A 22,199-nucleotide genomic window follows, 5' to 3' on the forward strand; every position below is an offset into this window, starting at 1 on the left:
TTTTTTGGTTTTTCTCCGGTACCGGGAACCGAACTCACGACCTTGCGCTTGCCAGGCAGGCGCTTTGCCGCTGAGCTAAATCCCCAGCCCCTCAGGCTGGTCTTGAACTCACTTTGTAGCCCAGGTTGGCTTTGAACTCACGACCATCCCCCTGCCTCAGCCTCCCAAGTGCTAGGATTACAGAAGTGCACCACCATGCCTGGCTTGAATCACATCTATTATCTATGTTCTGCTTTTGTCATTACTATTCAGAGATTTAAGGGAACATGTTTCTTATATCTTAAAGATTTGTACTAATTTCAGCTGAGCCGTTAATAAAACTCAGTGGCGCTTCTCTTCATCCTATTGGTATTGGGTAATTTCTGGGTAAAACATACCCCACAAAATTCCCCATCTTTAATCTTCAAGTTGTCTTCACTTACTGCAGTTCTTTAATTATCTCCCTCCACAAGGCTTTGGCAAGCATGGACCTAGACTCAGCCCTAGGAGACTAGACCACAGCTCGATAGATTATCTTTTCTGTAAATGAGATAAGTGGACTGGATGAGACCCAGAGTTTCATCCTACTCCATATAATACTAAGTATGGTTTTGTACCTGATCTACCCAACACAAATGACAGCATATTGTGTTTCCTCTTGAGGTATAAGTGATTTGAATATCTGTGTATTCTCTTTTAATTTCATGATTTAAGAAATATTAAGATTTCTTTCAAGCTTATAATAGCATGGCATCCTAGATCAAAAATATTTTATATCTCTCAAATGCATTGTACAACTTTCTACCTCTGCATTTCTATTTATTCTGTTTCATCCATCTGGAATGAGTTCTCCTTCCTTCTTCCCATCCATATTGTACACATTCATTCATTCATTCACTCACTCACACCATCATTCATTCATTCTTGGCCCAAATTTCCCCGATGCTTTGCCTAAGGCCTTGAAAGTAAAACCTTCCTTTTCAAACACCTATAATTTATTTTTGTAATTAAAAACCCCTGCCTGGCCACAGTTCATTAATTGTTTATTTTAAATAGCACTTAAATACTTTTATTGGTATTTTTTTATAGATTTTTTGTTCTGAAGGCCACTTATGAATATATATAGTCTTTTAAAAGGAAACCCTTATGATTGAAACATAACAAGCACTCAGGAACTGTACCTGATTTGAGCCACTGGCTACTTATACTGGAATTTGTTTTGCCTTCTTAATCATGAGAAATGTAACTTAAGCTGATTTCTCTCTCTGTACATTATTGACTTCTCATTGTTTACAAATTGGATCTGAGACCTTGCAACTAGACTACATATGAGTCTCAGAAGTTATATAAACCAAATTTACAATAGTTAATGCAGTAAACCTAGTAGTTTTTTCTGATTGTAGAAAATGTTCTTAAAAAATCAGTTTATCAACCAGCTTTGCTGTTTTCCAAACTGAACAGTTCATTTGGGACTTGAAAGACAAATAAATCAGTGGATTTTCTTCTTCTTCTTTTTTTTTTTTGGTATCAGGAATCAAACTCAGGACCTTGCACTTGCCAGGCGGGCACTTATGCCACTGAGCTATATCCCCAGCTCTAAATCAATAGATTTTAATGTACAGCTTGGGCTTAACTTTAGCTCAGCCTTCACTATCTTTTTCCAAAAATCTATCCTACTTGGCAAAATACAAGCAATCAGAAGGCACATTTGTCAAGACCAGCAATACAATAAGAACTAATATCAGTCTGAGAAATTTTGCCTTCTGAAATTGCTCCTTCTCTTTTTTTTTTTTTTTTTTTTTTTTGGTTTTTCTCCGGTACTGGGAACCGAACTCGCGACCTTGCGCTTGCCAGGCAGGTGCTTTGCCGCTGAGCTAAATCCCCAGCCCCTGCTCCTTCTCTTTAACCAGCAGAATCCAAAACATAAATCCCTACTAAGAGTAGGTTAATAGGGTGTGATCTGTTTTTTCTCCTTCTCCCCTGCCCAGTCCATTAAAATCACTTTCCCCTACTTGTGAAACAGGAGACCTGACCAGTGACCATTCTCCTGCTGCTGGGGTCTCCATGTGTCCCCTTCCCCCACCAATCTGGGAAATTTAGACTTGTGAGATGATAAGTTTTACACATACTGACTTCAACACTTGGGAAGACAATATGTTTAGGGATTGTAAGTTGCATCTTCAAGTGTTAACCATAAATAAAATCACCTGAATTTGGAGTTCTTCATATTTTTCAAAACTCTGTGATTATCATTTGGTCCTTCAAAGGATGGAGAGATTAATTCCATTTAAATAAATGATACTGAGACATCTAGAATTTTTACTTTAGCTCCTGAACCACAGAAAATCTGTGGGAAACCAGGACTAATAATTGGACTAATCTCTATCCAACTAGTAAGTCTTATGTTGGATTTAAAAGTTGCTTAGAGGAATGAGAAAAAAATGAAAATTGGTAACACAATTTATTCTGCTTCTTGCTCAAGGGCTGAGTCAAGTTCCCTCAACAATTCAAGGAGACTTTGTTGAGGGACAGATTAATACAAATTAGAACAGGTTAATACAAAATCAAAGAACTCTAAGGCAAAAGTGAAAATTCTGGGTCACTTGTATGCATGTGAGAAAAAAAGTGCATAGCTTTGTTAGCAAAGAAAAAGTATAAATGCGCTTTCTAAATGAATGTCGGAATGCCAGAAGTATACACAGAATTACCACACATAATTCAGGTGTAAAAAAAAAGGCTTGGTCTTGTAGAACTAGTCAGTAATGGGTAGGATCTCTGAGAAACTCTGAACTGGTCAGATAGGGGTGAAATGGCCAACTTTGTAGAGTGATAATGAGTTTTTTTCATGATTCAAAGGTTGTGCTATCAAAGTTGGTAGCCATCTGCTACATGATGACATTTAAATAGAAATCAGTTCTAATTCAATAAAATTAAAATCTCCACACCTCAGGCTTACTGATACTTCACTACAAGTGGTCAGTGGCCCTGTGTGTTCAGGGGCTGCCATGAAAGTGCAGAAAATACATTCATCATTTCAAGAAGTTCTACTGGACAGCCCTGCTACAAGATCTTCTGCTTCTTTATCCAAGCAATTGTGCTATACAAAATAACGCAGTGCACTTCAGAGATAGGAATGTCTCTCATATGTGGTCTCTAAGTCTATCCTTAAAGATCTATGATCTCCTGGAGAAGGTGTAATGATATATCTGGTGTAGCACGGTCCCACCTATCCAAGTGCAGATGTGCTCTCTGGATCTCCTCACTGGCACTCTCTGCTCTCCTGTAGAGGGATCTTTGGATCAGATAATACCACTGACTAGGCATTTGCTTCTGAGAAGATGAAATGCTTGCTAAGTGCAAAAGGTGCCTGAAGAAAGAGGAATTTTAAAATTCAGTAACGAGACTCATGAATAATTTCTTTGGATATGAAGATCAGCAGTCATAGGTTTTATCAATTATCAACATGGTACTGAACTCACTGTACTTTTTGTAGCAATAATTTCCCTTGCTGGACTTTCTCATCTGTAAAGCAGCAGAGATACGTATGCCTGCCCTTTGTCATTGGTTTCTTCCACTAATATCACTAATATGATGACCAAAAATCAGACCCAGAGTCTTAGTCACCTATCCTGAGACTTCAAGGTGAGAGAATGTAGACTGCACGGGGCAAATTTGTTTACACCGCTAGAACAATGGCGAGGTGTCCTAGAGGCCTATTATGTGTAACAATGATTTTGTACATGGAGAGCATGTATAGTTAATCAGATACTAATTACTCCCTGCTGAACTGTTCCACTTCTATTCATCATGATCGTCAAATACATCTATTGTGTTCTAGAACTATGAAACAAGTTAGAGACTACCCTCTAGGAGTTTATTATAATCTAAAATGAAAAGCTTTCCAACCAAACCACCAGACATTATCTATTATGTCTTTTGGATATAATAGTCACATGATTTAATCCTGTAAATTTACAGATAAATAATAAGTTGAAAAGTTCCCACACCATTTTCTTCTTTTCTCATCAGTATTTTAGATGGTAGTTTCACCCCTTTGTCAGTTTGGGGAGATCTAGACTTTTCGTTTTGCAAGGAATGGCTTGCTGTGGGGGCTTGCATAAGACTAGCAGAAGAAGTAAGCTTTTTGGACCACTTGCCTGAGTTAGTGCTGATGCCCATATTATATTTTCGTTGGTGCATTTAGTCTATAGCTTTTATTTTAATTACTAAGCACATATTTGTCTTCTCCAAAAGACTATAACCTGCTTGAGGTGATTACTCACTTCCGTTAACCCTTGAAACTTAACCAGCTATTTTTCTTACACTAAGAATTAAGTCCACACTTGTTGAGTTGGAATGAATTCCAGAGCATTGCTTATTCATTGACATTAATTGGTAAACAAGCAAGCTTTGGTAAGACATTATTAAAAGGATAATGGAGCTTTACTAACCCAGGGCATGATGGTGGTTATAAAATGGAGCTCTGTTTTCTATTTGCTGTTATTTTGATTTATAGTTGGGTTTGTTTGCCTCTAGAGAAAAGGAGCTTTGTCATAGACATTTTCATTTTAGGAGGAGAGGTATTGGGCATTTATATTGGAGGGATAGTTTTTTTCTGGGATGCTCAGAAAAAAGGAGAAAGAAGATAGGGTAAATAAGAAAAGATGAGAATCAGGGTGGAGCTGAAATACTTCAGATTTCCATGGCCTTCAGAGATTCCCTGCTACTCCTCCATAATAATTACAGAACACTGACATTCAGAGCTCATTTAGGTGCTTCCATCAGCCAGAAGAAAAAGAGTGTTGCCTGATTTCACTCTTTGACCATTCTCAGTAATCGGAAACATAAGGTGCAGTTTTGACGGTTTGCTTGGAGCCCACCCTTCCCAGGCCTGTGTCGATACCCATTGGTCATAACACTGTTATCTTTTCTCACCATCTCTCTGAGGAGGCCCAGCTCAGGTCACAGGAAGAGTGTACGTTCGCCATGTACATTTCTGGAAATAATGGAGACCTTGGGAAGCACTTACAGTTCAGAATACAACTAAGAAACTCACTGCCTGCCGGTTCCCTCCCTGAAGCTTTGGATCTGCATTGCATTGGAAGGCAATAGCTCGAGGATGTCTGGATTCAAACCAAGAGTCAAAAGCAGGGTCTTTGTGACAATCAGCTCAAAATGCCAGCTTAGGTTGTTAGTGACAATAAGAAAGCTATTCTAACAGCTGAGTCTAGAGCTCTTCACACTCTTGCTGGAAAACCTGAACTTTAAAAAACATAGGATAAGAACATGATCTAAGAAGCCACAGCGGTAGCCTTTTGCTTCTGACAAAATCCAAGAAGGAAATGGAAAAATACTTGTAATTAAAGACTTTGACTTGACAGTTTGTCAGATTAAAACATGTGGCAGCCACTTGCTAAGGATCCTGGGAAAAAAAGATACTCTCTTGTGCTCTATACATGACCTAAAATCTTTTTGGGGCATATCTGCATCTCCCAGTTTTTCACAGTTCAACAAAAGCTGTCCACGCTATGTATAAAGATGACTAAGCAATTTTGAATTAAGTAATCAAAAAGGGTCCTGGCAATTTTAGAATAATTAAGTTTCAGCAGCCTAATATGAACAGTTCCAAGAGCTACATGTGGCCTACCAAAGTATATTTTACAAGTAGTTCAACCCTGTGGCCAGCTGGCAGAGAGATCAGCCTATTAAAGTAGAATTGTTCAGAATTTGGAGTATTATTTTCCTTTTCCCCCAATATTTTTTCTGCATCCAACCTTGTTTCTTTGGGAATGTTTTCAAATATACAAAGCAAAAAACTGTTGTGGAATTGTACCTCTTGTAACCAGTAAGCATTTCTCTTGGGATCTTTTGGAACTTGAAAATCATTCCTGTCTACATAGGCAGCCAAAGCAAAATAGAGCAAATGAATCTTCATTGCTATCACTCAAATTGAAGTGTTCGGTTTTTGCGTGGCCGTCAGAAAGATGTGCAGTGACCACTGGACAAGTGAATGTGGACATCGAGCCATATGCCCAACAGACACCAAAACATTTTAGTGACAGCTTTTACCAGGTAGGTTGATGGACCAGCTTTATTTGTAGTAAGGCTAAAGTTATAGGTCCAATTCCACTAGAATGAGTTAACTAATGGAGAGATTAAAAAAATGAAAGTTTCAATAAAATACACATTGCAAAGTATTATTTATGACTAGCCACCTTTTGCAGAGTGGTATATAAATTGTGAATGCAGGTACTCTGACCTCGAAATGCTTATAGTCTGATGGTGGAGACAAGCAACAAACAAATAAAATGCAAACTGGGGTAAGGGTTAGGAAAGAAAGAACAAGCTACCACTATGAGAGAATTACAGGAATCGTCAGATGGCTTCTTTTGGATTTGAAAAAGGTATAGACGCTAATGGATTGTTCAAACAGGAACACTTTTAGGACACATACACACCTATACTCAGAAAAGGAACACAAATTTGTAAGACTAGAGCTTGTGTTCCTTTATTAAATATAAAGTGACATCAAATATGTGCCAGACACCCCTCTGGGTGCAGATAAATAAAATTCCCTTCTGCTCCCTGTGACAGAAATGGGTAAGTAGCCAGTCAAATTAGAGAGGGATAGTGAACTATTCTTGTCCTCTTTCCCACTTGAGAGCCTATGTGAGCAATATAAAAATAATGATTCATTAGATGCTGCCTGCCAAAATTTATGCAGTGAAAGTGCTGTATTAACTAGCATAAAAAGCACGAAAGAGGGTGTCTTTCTAGAGGCAAGCAGCTCAGGGACCTTCTGACAGTAAAAACATGTTTCTCGCCCATCATCACGCAGAAATTTGCTGATTTAAACGAAGCTGGTCCACTGTGTTTTCACTCTGCTGCATGAGTTCAAGAAGCGAACAGTTTGTAATACACACATCCTAGTGGCTGAACATCTCGCAACCAGCTTTTCCACTTTGAATACCACAAACAGATCTCTTACTTGTTGACACAGCCTTTGGATGTTCATGCAAACAAGATGTTCTCTTGCTGCTTTTTAAGTTAAACAGATTTAAGTCAGGGTCCCAGCCGAATTTCAAAACCAGATGTTACATAGCAAAAAGACCGAAATGACCCCAGCAAGGAGAGGCGATTTCACTTCAACTTGGGTATTCTTTGTTAGCAGGGAAGCGGTCAAACAGGGTTTAAACTGGAAGCAGCAGCAACACAAGGTTTACTGCTGTCCGTTCAGGGGTTGTCCTTCAGGTCCGGGAAGCCATTCGGCATCAGGACTCCTGCTTGGGAATAAGCATCACTAGCCGGGCCTGGAGACTGGAAGGTTTGGTGTCTTGGGTTATTGGGAAAGGATCATCTTCCTCCCATGGGCCACCATCTTTACTTCTCTGTAGACCCCAGAGCCTCTGTGCAACAGGTCCTCTCTCAACAAGCACAGATCCTGGCCAGGCCACACTCCCAAGCCTTGCAGTGATTTAGCCCTCACTTCTGCCTCTGGGACTTTGCACCTGCCTCCTTTGTCTCTCCTGTAACCTGAAACGACCTCCACTCCTCACACAAGTCCTGTACATTTTCCTTGATCTGGTTCAAGTCTTATCTTTATCCCAGAGCATCCTATCTTCACTTCTACAGCATTGTTGGCAATGTTTTTCTTGGTGATCTATACTATATACATTGTTATTCAATTTTTTTTTAAACTCCTCTTTCTCTTGACAAAGTGTGAAGCTTCTCAGCATTTGAGTGGAGATCTCTGATACCACACCACACTACTGTGGATTTTGCTGCACATATAGAATGCAGGGAAGTGTTTTCTGACTTTAATTTCAAAAGCTTTGGAATCATCCTGAGTTCTGCTCACCCCACATTCCTGCTTTCCCTCTCAGCCTCATTACAGATGTGTACTTGCTGGACTTTTGTGGGCAGCAGGGGCCAAGGGACTGGTTTGGGCCAGTGAGCGGAGAACTGAAGTGTCTCTTCTGCGAGAGACCTTCAGAGATCTCTTCTCTTCACCATGGGAGGCAGCATTTCCAGGTGGTAGCTTCAGTGTGTGTCACTGAGATGGATGACCATCACACTGACCAGAGACTCCTCTCCAGGGTTAGTGGGAGCCCAAGGATGACAAATGCCCTGTTTGAAGCACTTTCTCATCAGCCCCAGCTCCCAGGGCCATGGAAATGGGACTCATGATAGGAGTGTTTGTGTGCTATGTGATTCTTCATTTACACCAGGCAGGACACATTCAAATGCTTTGAGAATTAGAGAGGTAAATATTTTGGGAGAGGCAGCCTTTGGGAAGATGGAGCATACATGCATCCCCAAGAGCATTCAAATTTAAATCTTTATAAAAACCCACACTGTATAAGGGAAGCACATCGGAGGGCATCATGGGCCTCTGTTTGCTTGTGATTCTTGACTGACAATCTTTCATGAATGACATCATATACCAGCGTGGGCACCATGAAGAATTGCCATAGTAGTTTATAATCTAGATGGAGAAAAGTTATATAGCACTATGTACTGAGCACCATTCCGAGAACTCCATAAATATCAATTTAAATCTATATAACAATCCTTACTCTTCCTATTTTACAGAAAAAAATAAAGGCCAGAGAAGGTGAGCCATTTGCTAAAATTCACATAGCTAGTTACCTGCGCTTCTCTGAAAGTAAGACATAGCCTGAAAATAATCAGCTATGGCGACTAGAGATGGAAAATGCCAGCCCCATCAGCCTACCCTTGCCTCTCCTGCATTACAAAGCAGCCACCGGGCAAGAGAACAGTGACGGCAGGTGAGGCAGGGATCGGCTGATGAGGCTGGCGTTTTTCATCTCTAGTTGTCAAGGCTGATTATTTTTGAGATAGGTCTTATTATGGGGGAAACAGGTGGGAGACCTGTGGTTACATTCAAGAAAACTGGTCCTAGAATGTGTGCTTTTAATCATTACTCTCTGCTACATCTCGCAAGGCCTGTAAATGGATGACACAAGTGTCACAAGGACCTGGATGATGAAATGACTATGAAATGAGCTGTTTCCTGTCAGGTGGGTTTGGCTTACCCAGAGTTAGGGTATGCTCCTACCTGATGCTTATGAACAAGGTAAAAAGGAATCTCCTGCTTACATTCATTTGTGCTTGGAAAATGGATTTATTGTTTCACTTAAGTAGGGGCTTATTTTAGAAAATAAACTGAATTCATTCCAAAATCTTAAAAAATAGATGACCACAGTTCACATTTTGACCTTCGCTTTGCTTTGCCCACGCTAAATCATCTAAGTTTATCTGTGTTAATTTCAGGTTTTGTGGGATCCAAAGCTTCTTGGAGAGGCCTCCTTTAAGAAACAGAAGAGGCCCTGAGCTGTGACCTGTCCCAAGAGAGGCCATGTGGCTGGAGTTCTGTTGGCTTCTCAGCTGCTCATCTTTTATTCTTATGAGCATTCTATAAAAATGTCACAGCAGCCTTCCTTCACTTTTCATTTCAACTCCTTTGAAACATTACGGTCTCCTTCTTCTTCTTTTCAAAATGCTACATAAAAATCAGAATTTAGAAAACAACTTGAGGGGACTCAGTTAGGCATCACTGCTTGAAACAATTTGCCAAAAAGTAGAATTACAGATATTGGCAGTGCATTGCTGTGTTTTTCCTGTAAACCACGTAATTAAGTATGATAGGTGGACAAGAGGGCAGAGAAATTTAAATATCATGATCCTTTGCCAAGATGAGGACAATGTAAAATAAGAATCAGACACACCAGTTTACGTCAATGAACACATTATCGGACCTACCCAATTTTCTATCATATGGAATTACAAAGTTTATTTTATAGGAAAGAAGACTAGCGTGGCTGATGTAGTCCAGACCTACAATAGCACCTGGGTGGAGAGCCACTAGTTCAGGCTGTGTCTGTTGACAGACTCAGTCAGTAAGTGACTGAATATGCCTGTGGGAGGGAGGTGCTGCTGCTGTGGATTCAACCTCCCTCATCAACCCCAACTTCCAACTGGATCCTTTTTTTCCCTGAACTGGGATTGAACCCACAATCTTCACACTGAGCTACATCCCTATACATCCTCTTTTTAATTTTTTTTTTTTTTAAGTTTGAGATATAGTCTCACTAAGCTGCTTAGGCGAGGCTCAAACTTGTGATCCTCCTGCCTCAGCCACAACTGTATTTTTAATTTATAAACCACTAGCCAGTAATTTCATCAAGGCAACTAGACAGGTCCCAGGGTCTTTCATTATAACAAATGTCTTATACACATGCTTTTAGAGTTACATTGGGGCTACACCCTAAGAAATTTATTGTAAATCCAAAACACACTACTATACTTTCCCTATGGAACATCATAACTTAGCAAGGCCATGTACTGTAGGGCATCAGCTGTTTCCTTTCATGAAGGTGGGGCAATGGGGAGCTCTGTTACCCAGTATTACCAGAGAATACTGGACCATACATGCTGGCCTTGGAAGAGATCCAGCGCAAAATTCAAGGTATGGTTTATACTGAATGTGTATGGCTCTTGCACCATTGTAGAAAAATCCTAAATGGGAACATCATAATTTAGAGACCATCTGCACTGATCAATTTGGTAAATGTGTGATAAAATCAGATTCAAAAGCATGGGTATAACATACTAATGGGAGGAATTCTTTGAAGAACTTGAAGAAAATGCTCTTAGAAGAACTCTTTCCTTAAGGCCAACATGTGTTTACAGTCGCCACCCCCTGCATTTTCTGGGTTTGATAAACATAATTTCCCCCAAGTACAGGTTGCTCCATTGCATGATATATCATTTTTAGTTATTAAATAACAGGACTCAATATTAATATTGGCCTTCTGCATCCCTCTTTAAGAAAGTGTTTTCAGCCAAAGATATTAAACCACTCTTTTCCCCTGTCAGGAAAGCAGCCAGCATCCTGAAATCACAGCTCATTTGTACCACATTGGCGTGAATGTTCAGACTCCATTTGTCTCCAGCTCTTAAAGGCTGGTGTTAGAGTGAATGATGGACATTTTGTTTTGAATTAGCAAAAGGGAGGGGTGAAAAACCCCAGTAATAAGTTTAGCCTAAAATATCTGTTTCGAGGAATGTAGCTCTGCCTTTTCCTCTAGGAAAAGTTGATTTTAAAAAATTTGAGATTAATTTGACATTGTTGGACCCGGGATACAGAGAATGGTAGGAAGGAAAATGTCTCAGATTTTCACCCAAGATTGAGTGTTTGTTCTACTTGAATCTGACTGGAGTATTGTTGCACTGAGTCACACAAGAGGTTCACAGCTTAATTTTGGTGAACATCCCAAAGTGGATTTTGGAAGAAGCCGAGTCTGTGTCCTTCAACTGTACAAACTGTGTCATAATTGGAACTTCAGGGAAGACCATTTTTTTCTCACTGTGCAGGTTTTCAGGACCTAATGATCACATTCCTTGTGGGGAGCTGATAGGTGTACATCGCACAACTCAGTTTTCTTTTATCCCTTTCCCCTCTCCTCATTCCATCTCTTGGTCTCCTCCCCATTTGCAAAAAATCTGTCTCCCTATTATCTATCTTTCATTTGCTCTCTGTATTTTGGGTTTCTCATATGAGGGAAACCCTGTGCTATTTAAACACACACACAGCACTGTAATATGTCTAACTTTCAGGGAGGCGTTCAGGTGAGACTTTTGATCGCTCATGTTCAAAGCTAAATCGTTCCTTTCTTTTCACTGTGTACTTGGAAACAAAGGGCTGGATAAGAGCTCTTAACACCAAGATTTGTCTTTCTCCCTGTCATCTGTCCTCCCATGTTGGCTGTCTTCTCCGGGTGCAATCTCTGTCAGGAGCTGCACAGGGCAGGGAAGTGAACTTCCGTGGAGTTACTCATAAGGCAAACTGCAAATCCCTGGCACCAGGGAAATGCCGCCACTGCTCCAAGCTCACCAGTCTGCATGTGGAGAGTGGGGAAGCTCTCTTACCCTCTTTATCAGAAAGGTTTCCGGGATCCTGAGAAGATTCTGGAAACTGGTGTTTCCTTTTCCCTCATCCTCCAGCTGAAGGATGGAACTGGTGTTTCCTTTTCCCACATCCTTGGGCTGTGTCCAGACTCACCATGTCCTTCCCTGGTTGTGTCTCATGACAATACTGGGAGTTGCTTCTTTCAGGGGAGACTCCTGGTCAAAGAGTAGGTCCCAGGCCTCTCTTATCTAAGCCTTGCTCTATAGCTATTCCTACAAGTCCATAGGAAAACATCTCAGTTTAAGAAAAACTTCTTTAATAAAGGGTAGGGGGAGACCTCTCCAAGCCAGGCACGGCGGTGCATACCTGTATCCCAGCATTCTGGGAGCCTGGGGCAGGAAGATCAAAAGGTCAAGCCCAGCATGGACAACTCAAGGACTCAGCAAGACTACGCCTCAAAATTAAAAATACAACAAAACAAAACACACAAAAAAAAACAAAACAAAATGGACGCAGTGCGGCAAGAAAGCCTGGATGTCCAATCCTCAGTACAACAAAAAAAAAAAGAAAGAAAGAAAGAAAAAGAAAAAGATCTCGTCAGATGTTACTCTGCTGTTCTAACAAATCTGGGCACACTTGTACACGTGAACAAAAAATAAGACTTTGTTAAGGGTGTCCAGGGAGGCTTAGAGAGAGACAGAGAGAGAGACAGAGAGAGAGAGAGACAGAGAGAGACAGAGACAGAGAAACAGACAGAGACAGAGAGAGAGAGATAGGAGCTCTACACTTCTCTTTCCATTTCACATGAAGCTTCAGCTGATTCCAAAAGTATTGGCCCACAGTGATTATAAAATCTCCCATTAATGCTCTTCTAAAACAAAGGCAAATTCTGTTAGGTGCTTACAGCTCAAAGCACTTCTTTTATATGCTCATAGGAAAATGATATTTCTCTCCAGGCCCTGTAGCTGACGGAAATTAATGGGAGGCACCTCCACTGGCCAACAGCCATGGTTCACTGGAACACCCCAGTGAGGCTATTCAAGATGGCAGAGCTTTTTCCTCTCACCTTCAAGATTTTTCCTTTTTCATAAATAGCAACTTGCATAAAATCCCTAATTCAGGTGTCAGTGACATTTTGAGCAACTTCAAGGTAATGGACATCTTTTTCCTGGTTTCTCCAAAAACACGAAAAGGAAAGCATGGGAGTGGGTACTACTTGAAGAAAGCTGGTATCAAAATTCATCTGAAACCTGGGTGGGAATGTGCAGAAAGAGAAAGGAGCCTCCAGACCTCTGATAGCTTATTCTGCTAATATCAGACAATCTTTTTTTTTTTTATTTTAAAGATAAAAGGAGGGAAACACTAACAGACATACAACATTTTACAACATATCACAAGCACAATACAGACAATACAGAGTTACAAACAGATTGGTAGGGAATTAACAATGGTGGTTGTATTACATATTGATATCTTCAAAGTGGCTTCTCGTGAAAACAGATATAGACATGCAGTACTGGTCAACCAAAGACTCATTGACAGTTTCTTTCAGCATAGAAATAGAAGACAGAAGAACAACCATATTATCTATCCTGTATATACATACATACAAAATTTCTCCTTCTTTCCCTTCTCTTTTCCCACATCCCAGAAGCCCTTTACTCTTCGGTGGTTTCCTATCATTTCACAGTGTCTATCATACCTCCGAGTTTAAATTAACTCTTTCAAGTTTTACACTAGTGACACAATGCGGTGCTTGCACATGTATGTTTGATTTATTTCACTTATGAGTATGGTCTCTAGTTGTGACCATTTAAATATAAAGGCCTCGAGTTTATCTTTCTTTACAGCTGAGTAATATTCCATTATATAAAAGTACCATAATTTTCTTATCCAATCCTCGGTGGATGGACATTTGGGTTGCTTCCACATTTTAGCAATTACAAATTGTGCTGCTATGAACATAGGTGCACATATATCACTGTGATATGATGTTTTTAGATCTTCTGGGAAAATACCCAGCAGGGGGATAGCTGGGTTGAATGGGACCTCTAAACCTAGTTTTCGGAGGAATCTCCAAACTGATTTCCACAGTGGTTTCACCAGTCTGCATTCCCACCAGCAGTGGAGAAGGGTTCCTATTTCTCCACAGCCTCGCCAGCATTTGTTATTGGTTGATTTCTTAATGCTAGCCATTCTTACTGGGGTAAGGTGGAATCTTAGTGTTGTTTTAATTTGCATTTCTCGAATGACTAATGATGTTGAACATTTTCTCATATATTTATTTGCCGTTTGTATCTCCTTGTCATATCAGACAATCTTAAAAAAAAATCATGTTTCTGCTAAAGAAAGAGAACTAAAGGAATGATAAAGAAAAGAAAGAATAAAGTAAAGGCATTGTTAAACTCCTGCTCCTTTCCCAACACACAGTTTTCATTTCCTTCTGTAGATGAGGGTTGGGGATTTCTCAGCGGATGTGTGCATCCCTTGTTTCCTAGATACAAACCTGGTACGTCCCACAGCCCCTCCAACTCAGGAAGTCACAGTCTAAACTCATCATCCTTCTGCCTGGCTCCCAAAATAGTGTTCTTCTCTGGGGGAAGTTTGATAAATAAGAAAATACTAATGCCATCAGCAAACCACAGCTTTCTTTTTACCTCTTTTTTCTAGCCTTGACTTATTTCTGTTTGGAGTGGAGCTCAGCAAGTCAGGAAAAATCATTATATTTTCCCAAATAATTATCATTTGGGAACAACTTGAAGCAAATAAATGATAGGTTCAGAAGGTGGATCTCACCATCTATCCTTTTACTCAGTCGTTAAACATATTTATTAAATAACTACTGTATACAAACCCACTCTAGTGTTGTGGGAGAGGTAAAAGGCACATGCTACAATTTCAAAAATGCTATGATGTCAAAGGGACAGGTGAGCTCTATCTGAAGGACTATACTACAGTATAGAAAATCCAAATGCTGCAGGAGTTTGGGAGAGGAGAATCATAAGAAGGTCACATGCAATGAAATAAAAGTCAGGGTATTTAAAAATGATGATGGTGTTACAGGCTGCACTGGTTTCCTCAGATTCACATGTTGAAGTCTTAACCCTTAGTACCTCAGAATGAAACCACATTCGAGTGAAGATTCAAACCACATTTGAATGAAACCACGTTTGAGTGAAGAAACCACATTTGAGTGAAAAAGGCAATTAAGCTAAAACAAGGTAGTTAGGATGGGTCTAATCCAATATGACTGGAGTCCTTACAAGAGGAGGAAACTCAGACGCAGACACCATGCAGGGTCCGCAAAGAAAGATGACCCTGTGGTGATGCAGGGAGGAGGCAGCCATTTTGTGAGAGAGGCCTCAGAAGAAACCAAATCTGCTAACATCTTGACCCCAGTCTCCCAGTCTCAGAACTAAGAGAAAACAATTTGTTTGTAAACTCAGTCTTTGGAATTTTTCTTTGGCAGCCTAAGTAAACTAGTGTAGAGAACAACTGATACAATCCTGAAACAATAATCACCTGAGAATGATGCTAAACTCCTGAAAAACTATTTTCCCTATTGGGGTCAATTTCATAAAAATTGTGAGCAAGTGATGCTTCCTATGGTTTCTGCATCCCCTACCTTCAGAAGCGCCCTTTCTGCTTCCCAGGGGATCTTTCTGGTGGGCATAGTCTCCTCCTCAGTGAGGGGGATTAGTTGAAAGAAAGAGGTGCTAACTGCTGCTGAAATCACTAGCATTTGCACAAAGATGAGTCTATTTACCCTGGAGAGTAGTTATTATCCTCTCTTTATTCTTCAATTCAGAGGAAGTGAAAACTTCATTACTGATGAAGGATTATTTTAAGATATGTCATATGCAGAGAAAAAACAGGAAAAAATAAAGCAGAAAGTCAGATTATCATACAGGAAAACAATTCCTCCAAAACTTGACAGATTCTAACTGATTAACTGGCAAATAAACTAGGAAGGGCATAGCAGGAAGGCTGTTTCACACCATGAGCCTTTAGGTACACGAATTTAGAAAACCAAGCAGAGAGACTGTGTAATTGCCAAGAGCAGAAACCAAAGAAAAACATCAAATTCTACTCACAGTTAAGCAGTCCGATATTCACTCCTGAGCCTTCTAGTGATCAGAAAACCTTCTAGATTAGATGATCTGGAAATAACTATTGATACCTGGAACAAAGAGAAGATTGGAACCTAAGTAAGTGGAATGAATTTTGGTGAATGTGGAGGGTATATTTTAAAGTATCATTTCTCTACTAGGTACTACAGGTAATTAGGACATTAAGGGGACCGTAGACCTTGGGTAGAAATAGCTATTGCATATTTGTATGTGAAAGAAAATAAATACAGCTATTATAGTCAATGCCTGAACTATTCAAATAATTATGCAGTGGAAGTTTTATAGTTATGCAAATACTCTGACAGAGTTAATATTTATTTGTCTCATTGCTTTTTCTTGATCCCAGTTCCTCCCCTATTTTTATTTTAACATTTGGGAACTAATGAAGGGAAAAGAGAAAAAGAAAATGCTGTAGGTGAGTGGAAAGCAACTTTCCAGTCTGTAGCATTTGTGTACGTTCGTGAACTATCTTAGTAAGGAAGAAGAAAGGATTTAGAAGAGACACCATAAAGGGAATGGCAAAGTGCTTAAAAGTAGACTTCGTCTTCTGATTAACTCTTTTCTTTTAATTTCAGATTGATAGTTTAAGGGCCAGGAAGTTGATGAGACTTTCACGCTCTGTTTTAAGATCTTAAATTACTTCGCAATTTCATATAGATGCCAACTAGCCGTTCCTCACTTTATCTGTTTATAAATTGCCCAGCACATAGCTTCTGGCTGACCCAGCACAGGAGAAGTTACCGAAGTTCCCTGCACGCCCAGCTGTGTCTAGACCAGACAGGGTAAGGAAGGAAAAGACCCAAGGTGAAGGAAGGAGAAGGGAGGGAGGGAGCTAGACACATTTGGCACAAGAGCCTGCCTGCCCTTCCCCAGTCTGACTCCAGCTGGTGGCACACAGCCAGGTGCTATTTATTGCTCCTTTGATTTAACCTTCTACTCAGCCATGGGAAGAAGTAGGTTTTATATGAAAACATTCAGTATGAGAGAACCAAAGTGGAACAAAAGGAAAGGAAGAATTCTCTCCTTTTGATCAGATTGTTAGCTCTGCAGTGATGGTGATTTTCTTAGAGCCCTCAGGAAATCTCCAGGTGAAGCCATTCGGAAGCATGAGAAAGGGTAACTAGCATTTTTCTGGTTACAATGGAAAAATATTGCCAATACTTACTTTCAAAGACTGGTTCTAATCATTCTTTAAAATGTAAAACATGGATCTTCCCAGAAAGGCACTATTTTTCAAACAAGGGGTAGGGTCTCAAATGATAACTTACTGTAACAGGCAGTCATTGCAAAGGCTAAATGAAGGATCCTTTATAAAAAGGGATAACTATGCTAACAAGAACAACAAATTAAAAAAGAATTTAGTTAATTTAAAAATTTACCTTATGTTGTTGAAGTAGGACTAGATTTCAACATTACTATGCCTTTGAGAAAATCCCCGTTTCATAATATGTTGCACATACATCGTGGAAATAACAAAGCCAGGGCCAAGAGCTTTCTGACCATGGCACTCATTCAAATGAAGGGATTCAGGTTCAGATGTCATTAATAGGGAATGCTGTAGCAGAAGATGTGCTGAATGAAGAGGTCCTACCAAAAGTGGTCCCCAAATGTGACCTATGATGGCTGATGGCCATCCTGCCCATGGAAGAGAATAGCAAGGACACGCATGGCCACCTTGTACCCAGTACCCAGGAGGACAGAAGTTCCCCACTCCCTTGCTCACGTGGTGAATGTGGGTTTACATGAGCTCCGTTCAGTCTTCTGCACTGGACAATAAGGCAGAATATTTCCTAATAACTGAAGAATGAGAAGCTATAAGACATAATCTTTGGAATGGGAAGGGAATAGTAAGTAGCTGTTTCAGTCATAGTTGGCAAGGAGGCACATAATTTGTGAGGATGGATAATAAGTGAAATATTTAAAAATAGGTCCATGAGTTTTGGTCAAAAGAAGCCAGGGACAATAAAACATTAATAATTGTGTCTTTTATATTTATAGTTGAGTACGGGCACTCAGAGTATGTTAGAAAGGCAAATTAGGGAATCTGGGGTCATTTAAATAACTCCTAATGAGCGAATTGACCTTGAACAAGTTCCTAATGAGCGAATTGACCTTGAACAAGTTATTTATCCACTGCTAGTTCCTCAGTTCTTTCATGTATGCTGTGAAGTGTTTGGAATAGATACTTTTCTTGTTATCAGTGGTGGTGTTTTTGAGACAGGGGCTCATTATGTAGCCCAGGCTGGCCTTGAACTCACAGTGATCCTCCTGCTTCAGCCTCCTGAGTGCTGGGATTTCAGGTAGAATAGATTCTTAAGAGGCCTTCAACTTAGATGGTTCATATATAATTTTCTGACCTTTTAAGGAAAAAAAAATGTAATTTGTGTCTCAATATCTGTGAATAACCCTACTATTGTGGGTAAAACACCAACTGAATTCTCCCTTTACAGCATCTAACAGATGCTCAAGAATAATATTGCTTTTCAGGGCTATCTTGTAGTATCCCTTCTCCATGATTTCTAAGAAGTGAGTGTAGGGTCTGAGAGACATGATAATATCTGTAATTATTGACTGCCTACTATGTACAAGGTACTTGATAATCTGTTATCTTATTTAATCTTCTCAAGAAAACTATGAAACTATTGTTTTCTTAAAGAAAATTCTCTTCAGTTAGAAGGAAAGAGTTTTGGATTCATGGTGACACAGTTGATCAGCAACAGAGTCAGAATTAAAACTCAGTTTTGGCCTACTCCAAAGCATAACTAGGCAATCATCATAGCTGCCAACATGGATTCCTTTGAGATCTATTACAGAAATATGATGGAGGTGGGTTTCAGTGATTACTGAAGGTCGGTAGACAGACTTAGGTATCTGCTTTTAATGGAAGAGCTTGTGGCAGTCCAGCACTGTCACTGGGAACATCTATGAGATCTGGATAAAATTTTTAAGAAAAGCTAAAATATATTGGCAAGTATCAGAAAGCTGCCACAATAACCAATATTCTGAAGGGAAGGAGCACACTGGAGCAATAATTTCCCCTCATAGTATTTGCTGTCTGTAAAATACAAAAGACAAATGAAGCAGGATGTCTCTGAGAAACAGAGCAACATTTCTCTGACCAGGGTGGCCTTACAGTTTCAGGAGAAAGGACCATTTTAGGGTTGATAAAGCTATTATATATCTTATTTGTGGATTGTTGTTATAAAAGCATATGAATTTGACAAAACGTGCAGAACCATACACTAAAAAAAGTAAATTTTACTGTGTGTAACTTATACCTTGCTAAAAGATGGAAACAAAAACAAAAATAAAGAGGAGGAAAAAGAAATTGTGTCGGGATATAATCTCCCTTAAGCCCCATGGAGTGTTCATCCATGGAAAGAAGGTAAATTAGAGGTTGCTGAGTCATACGAAGTGTCATATGAGTTGCAGATCACCTCATTCTAGTCAATTAAAAGGAATTTTTCCAACTCTATCAAGGGAGGAAAGTAATATTATCTAGCACCCCACTTAGATGTTCACATGGAAAAAAGGAAAACCAAATCTTTTTTTTTTTTTTTTTTTTTGTTTTGGTTTTTCTCCGGTACCAGGAACCGAACTCACGACCTTGCGCTTGCCAGGCAGGCGCTTTTGCCGCTGAGCTAAATCCCCAGCCCCAGGAAAACCAAATCTTGACCTCTATTTTATAGCATCCCCTGAAATAATTCCAGATTGATTATAGAACTAAATGTGTTTCCCTTTCAGGGAGAAAGGTGGAAGCTATCTTCATGATCTTGAGATAGACAGAGACTTTGTAAATAGGACATAAAGAACAAAAATAGAAATGGTACTAAATTAAAATTGAGAACCACAGTGACAATAAAAAGCTAAGCCATAGAGTGATAAAAATAGTAGTAATACATATATCTGACAAAAAACATGCATCCAAAATATATAAAGAACTTCTACAAATCAATAAGAAAAACATAGAGGATCCAATAGAAAAGCAGGTGAAGATTTCAACTGGAACTTCACAAAGAAAGGATATGAAGATGGCCAACAAGCATATGAAGAAGTACTCAATGTGATTAACCAGTGAAAAAAATTAACATTAAAATTAGAGTAAGCTAGAACTGCACAACACTAGAATAGCTAAAATTTAGAAGACTGATATGTAATTTAAAGTATTGGTGAGCAACTGGATTGCTCATGTCCTGTTACAGGGACATAAATTTGCAAATCACTTGGGGAAAACATTTGCCAGAAGGTGCTAGAGCTGAATATTTGTATAGTGTGTGACCTAGAAACCTTTCTCCTAGTCATTTATCATTATGCTCTGTCCCTAGTATCCTAATACTCACAAACTGGAAATAACCTTAATGTCTATCAGTAGCAAAATAAATTGTGCTAAGCAAACAATGAAATACCATATAGCAGTTAGAGTTATCTAAGTATTGCTCAGGCAGTGAACCTCAGAGATATAATAATGGATGAGACACCAGAAAACTACTATACAATTCCGCTAACATAAAATTCAAATACAGGCACAACTAATCCTTGCTGTGGAAATCAGAGTAATGGTAATTCTGAGGCAGTGGAGATGTGGTGGGCGAGGGGGGCTCTATGGGAGAATTAAGGGGGCCCGTGTGGTGCTAGTAATATTCTTTTATCTCTTGATCAGGATGCTGATTTTACAGTTGTGCTCCTCTTGTGAAAATCCATTCCATTGTACAATTATAATTTGTGTGCTTTTACGTCTAAACATCATTGAAAACATTCTACATAGCATGTCCCTAGCGAAAGATGAGGTCAATCTGGAAAGATGACAACTAAAGAGAATTTATGAACTCAATATATATAGAATCATGAAGGTTCCATATCCCTGGTCATCTGTTATACCAGTAGGAAAATAAAATAACAAAAAGAAAGACAAACAATGAAAGAAAACCATAAGGTAATACAAATCAGTGTATTCTGTTGAAGGAAATTCATAGCTGGGAAAGCTGGGATCAATTTGGTGAGTTATTTCTAAATTAAAAGTCAACACTGGATTATTTACCAATGACTCCATGAACTTTCCATATATATATTTTGGCTTGCCATATCATGGAAGAGAAATATTGAATGTTTTTGCAAGTGGCCCGTACCAAAACAAGTCAAATACAGGGACTACTGATCATTTTAGGATGCTGTGAAACTTTGGTCTATGCAGTCCTGTGCTCAATGTCTGCTGTTTCTCTTCCTCACGTTCTAACACCCACCTTCCCAAACCTATTTCTACTGGCTCAGACATGTATCAAGATATTGAACGAGATTTTTTCTTTACTTTTAATATTATGTGTTTCCTTTTAAGTTTCTGCCTGTGTATCTTGAGTAAAATTTACCTCCAGTATGCTTGCATTTTGGTATAAAAGTTTTATGTCTGCAGGAAAATCCCTTGATTTTTTTCATGGAATACATTTTTGCTATGATTAAAGAACTGTACATGTGGAAATATCCACAGATATTTGTATAAATGAATGGATAAGAGACTCAGGGTGTATTACTAGGATAATATATTATGAGTTTAGCCACAAAACATGTTAAAGTGGCATTATGACTTGTATCTAGACATCCCCCAAAGCCTCAAGTGCTCACCCATAGGTGGAGCTTTTCAGAGATGGATAGATCTAGGGTGTGTGAATATGGGTTAAGAGTGTGGGTTAGTCCATGGATTTGATTAGTATAGTTCTGAATGTGGCTCAATGAATTTACTGAAGACAAAAGATGCACCCTGGATATGAATACAACCAGCAAATAGGCTTGTAGCCTGAACGGAGTAAAGAGAGAGAAGGAGCCTTGCTGTTGCTACTTCCAGCTTCCTTCCTGCCCTGCCATGGACTGTTTTTCCTCTGCCCATGCCCAGCCTCCTCCCTGCCATGCCATTGTGCCTTGGAGCCAGCTGACTGTAGACTGAAATCTCTAAGAACTGTGAGCTAAAAAAAAAGCTTTCTTCCTTTAACTTGTGGGTATCAGGTATTTTGTCCAGCAATGAGGAAGTAACTAAGACAGGCAGGAAATCATGGAAGTTGTTCTCATAATCAAAGAAAAGTCAGTTACTCAATAAAAGAATTCTTGTAGCATTCTGCAAGGAACAGATTTATTGGATTGCAGTCAAAACTTTAAGCAATTCAATACTA

General features: G+C 39.4%; 1 long non-coding RNA gene across 1 annotated transcript in view; it reads right to left on the reverse strand.

The window, feature by feature from the left end:
* The window catches only part of LOC102018298, an 82,337-nt gene that overhangs the window by 6,138 nt on the left and 54,000 nt on the right, over positions 1-22,199 (reverse strand). The window contains exon 2 of the long non-coding RNA XR_264118.2: positions 16,006-16,091. This is a non-coding gene — a long non-coding RNA (uncharacterized LOC102018298). The remainder of the gene's footprint in view (positions 1-16,005; positions 16,092-22,199) is intronic.

Source organism: Chinchilla lanigera, unplaced genomic scaffold (assembly GCF_000276665.1).
Source record: "Chinchilla lanigera isolate Chin_1 unplaced genomic scaffold, ChiLan1.0 scaffold00093, whole genome shotgun sequence".
NCBI lineage: Eukaryota > Metazoa > Chordata > Mammalia > Rodentia > Chinchillidae > Chinchilla > Chinchilla lanigera.